We start from the raw sequence: 4248 nt of genomic DNA on the forward strand, positions 1-4248 counted from the left end.
TCCTCCACAAAATGTTCCCCGCTTTCCTATTCAGTGAGGGTGAAGTCCTTCTACTCTCCTACATCAGCCTTCAGCTGCAGCCAAGGTAGAGTTCTTGCTATCTCCTGTGTCAACAGCCTCAATCTGTGAAAGCCCAATTTTTTTTTATTCCCAGAAGAAGAAAACTATTTTTCTCCCACTCCCCATTTCAGGCACATCTTACAAGTAACTTAGTACTTCTAGATATAGCACTTCTAGTACTTGTAGACTAAACGCTCCTCCAATCACGTTAGATGCAAGAATAATCTTTTTTAGTAATTAAGTATTCAGCCAAGTGCCATAATCATATAATGATATTCACTTTGATTATCTATTTGAAAAATTCTCCCCACTTACCTCCATTTCTAGCCAGACTAAAACTAAAAGAGAACAATTAAACAATACGGAAGAGGAGGCTCAATCATTCTGTCTGAACTTTGAGAAGGACTGAGTAGCTAGTCCCCAGTCACTCCTCAACAGCTGAGAACAGTAGTGTATTCATTTGTAGGAAGAGATATAAGATTTCCTTCTTATACTATCATTAGAAATACAATTGCAGAGTTTCCAGGGGGGAAATCCACACTGAAGCCTAACGGAGCCCACGAGGGACTTCCAGTTCAAGGGAGAGTCCACTGCTGCCCAGAGGCAAAGCATTCATTCTCCACTGGAAGCTGAGTATGAGGATCTCCAGGGCTGTTAAATTGTACGAAAATGTGACCTGAGCAGTTACTACAGCAGGGCAAGTAGGAATTGTGGGACATGTAGACTCTTGTACATTCGGAAGTGGGAGATGCCGCATAGATCACGGTTTAAAATTCTAGGTCACTCTATGACCTATGGTCACTCTATGGTTAGCAGATTAACCACCTTTGAATTTAATTTGCAATATGTCTGTAATCTTTCAGAAACACTAGTTTAAAAACCTTCAGTTTTTACCCAGTTACTAATTTAGGTACATCTACATTCACAAACTCTGAATATCTTATCTAAAGGTGAACCATGAACTTTTTACTTAAGAGAGCAAGAAAACAAGCTTGTGAAAGGGCTGTGCAGTACTCCAGATAGTGCCCCAAAATACTGTTCCTCAAATACTGTAAAAAAAATCCATTCCTCTACCTAGAGCTTCCATGATACCAAACACTGAAAGAGAAGCCTTGATTTGCCTCATTCTGTGCCGCTGGGTCATTTCTAGATAATCAACTCCTATATTCCTTGCCTTATGTCCTTGTATGATACAGCCAGTGTCCAACATCCCTCAGAGAAGCTCTGAAAAATAGTTTAAACAATCTAAATCAAAGGGGAGAAAGTGTCACGTGGCATGTCACGTTTTCATTCATTTCTCCCTCAGAAGGGATGCATTAGCTTAGACTTCATTTCTTTCAAGGAGTAAACACTCAAACTCCTAAGCTGGGTTCATCATCTCCCCGAGGGGTTTGCGTAGCCCACTGTGCAAAACTCTGACCTAGGAACACAATACTTTGGATTGTAAATATCTGTTTATTCATCTAAAGCTCTGAGACCCTCTACCTTTCCTCACTCCCGCCCTAAACTGTAATCTTTGGGGGACCATTCCAGTTATCTATTGTTGTATAAAAAACCACACCAAAATTTAATAACTTAAAATAACAACCATTTTATTGTCTCACAATATCATGTGTCAGGAATTTGGACAGGGCTCATCTAGGCAATTTTCTTGTTCTATGTGCCATCAATTGAAGTCTTGCTGGTATCAGCCGGTGGATGGGCTAGTCTGAAGAGTCCAAGCTGGCCTTTCATTTGTCTGGTGTCTTAGAGGGGTTGTTTAGAAGACTTAGTTCTGCTGATATCAACCTCTGGAGAGCCTGCAAATGGCCTATCTTCACAGTGGTTTCAGGATGGCAGGACTTCTTCAAGGGTGTCTCAGGGCTTTCAGAATAGTTGTTCAAACAGGCACAAGGAGAAACTGCATGGCTTGTTATGATCTACCCTCAGAAGTCCCAGACTACCAGTTCCATCTTCATATTGTTCAAGCAAGTCACTAAGACCAGCCCAGGTTTGAGAGGAAGGAAGCCAGATGCTAACTCTCAAAGGTAGAAAACAAAAAATTTATTTTTAGTGTACTTTAGGGACTTTCTTTCATTTCTTGAATCCTTCTTATACTTAATTTTTTGAACACATATTTTTTGAACCCCACCCCCTAATGTGTGCCAGGCACTGTACTAAACAATGGAGATAGAGCAGTGAACAACTAAAAGGAAAAGACCTGCTTTCTTGTTGCTCCTCTTTCCATCCTCTGCACTCCAGCACCAAGCACAATGCATGGAACATTATAGATGCCCAATGCATTTTTGAGGAACTCAACAGGTAGGGTTAGAGAGTTGTAGGAACGCACAGCTCTTCCCTTCAGGAGTGTTGAGAGTGAGGTGACTGAGAGGGAATAAGGAACACTACTTTACTATTTTGACTCTTTCCAGGCAGCTGTCATATCTTCTAGTGTGTTTAATGAGCATGTCTACACTGCCAACCCAACCGGGTCCAAGCTGAGAGTTTGCCACTCCCAATCTATCATCCATTTTAGTGTAATGTATACCCTAGAAAATGTCTTTGTGCCTTAGACTGAAGAAACAATATTTAGGGTCCAATTCTACTTTTTCATTTTTCCAAGACTTAGATGCCTTTGTCTTATTGATTAAATTATTAATGGTTATGCAACTTCCCCTCTTCATTACCAAAAATCCACTAGAGTATTAAATTATAATGATAGCATCTGTATACACCTCTGAGAATAAGCTGTGCACGTATAGCCTATCCAGGATATTCTTGGGTCTTTATTCATTTTATTTCTGTGAGCCTTGTCTTAAAATGACTTGGGGGAATTATATACAGTGTGGGGAATAACCTATCAGTACAGGTTCCTTTCATATTTTTCTAAATGGCATAATATATTTCAGTGTTCATGCATTCCCAAAAAAATGAATTGCTCTGACAACATGAACTTAAGACACAATTTTAATGATATATTTCACAAAGCGTGATGGGATGTTTAATATAATGTAAAGGTAAAAAACTTACGAAGTTTTTCATAAGTCACACCATCTTTATAAGCGATTATTTTAAGCAAAACTCTGTTTCAAAGGAACTTACAAAGAGTGATCCTCTTTGTTGTTGTTGTTATTACAGTAGGGTTTCCTTAATATAGGCAGCTTTTTTTTGTCTATAGTGAACTATCACCACAAAAGGGAGTACTCAGTGTTGGAGAAATCCAGCTCCCTTATTAAAATAATTTAAGGCAACTTTGTAAATAATAAGGCATGTTGATAAGGTCCAATATATATACTTTTTTTAAAGTTGCTAGTAGATGCTGTCCAGAATGAGGGACATGTCTTTTTTAATTTCCTTTTTCTTCACAAAAACATGGTTCTAACAAGATGAATCCTTCTAAGAACAAATTTTGGACATTTAAGTAATATGTCATGTAGTGATGTACCTTTCCAAGTGGAAATAACATTCTATTTTCTAAAACTTCTTCTTAGAGAATACAAAGAGAAAAATCTAGTGCTGAAAGCAAACTCTGCAAAAATGCATGTTCAAAGAGCTTTGATTTGTAAAAGGGTAAGAACAAGATTGCTCCAGAGCCCTTCACACTTGTAGTAAATCAAACTGCATATATATATATATATTTTCTATATAACAACTCTGTTTCACTTCTTTTTATCATCTTTATGAAAATATTTTTACACATGGTTAATAGAGAACTTCAAAGAAGAAAAAGTGATTATTTTCAAAAGTTATGATTTACTAGAACCAAATATAATGAAACAAATTAATATTAATATATCATTTTTAACCTCTATTTCTCTACCACTGAATAAAATGAAAGTAATATGAAGTTCTGTTCACTTCATTTCAGTTTTGCTTTATAAGTTTGCAATGACCTAGTTGCCTCTTGTGTAAATACTGTGAATTATTAGGTTAATTATCCCTAGACATGTGGCATGAATATCATAGATGATAATAGATAAAATGGAAATAAATTTGGACTTTTGTGTAAGAAGAATTAAATGCTCATCTTTACAGAGATGCAAAGATTAATATCTTGTCATCCATAGACACTTTCTGAAAGAATCAATAAAGGATGTTCATCAGCAGAGTGAAAAATGAACACAAAGGAGTTAAATGAACAATGTATAATCACAGAACTTGCTAAAAATATGTTGGTAAATTTAATCATACATTCATTCAAAGGAACAA

The sequence above is a fragment of the Balaenoptera acutorostrata genome, chromosome 6, assembly GCF_949987535.1.
Source record: "Balaenoptera acutorostrata chromosome 6, mBalAcu1.1, whole genome shotgun sequence".
NCBI classification, from domain to species: Eukaryota; Metazoa; Chordata; class Mammalia; order Artiodactyla; family Balaenopteridae; genus Balaenoptera; species Balaenoptera acutorostrata.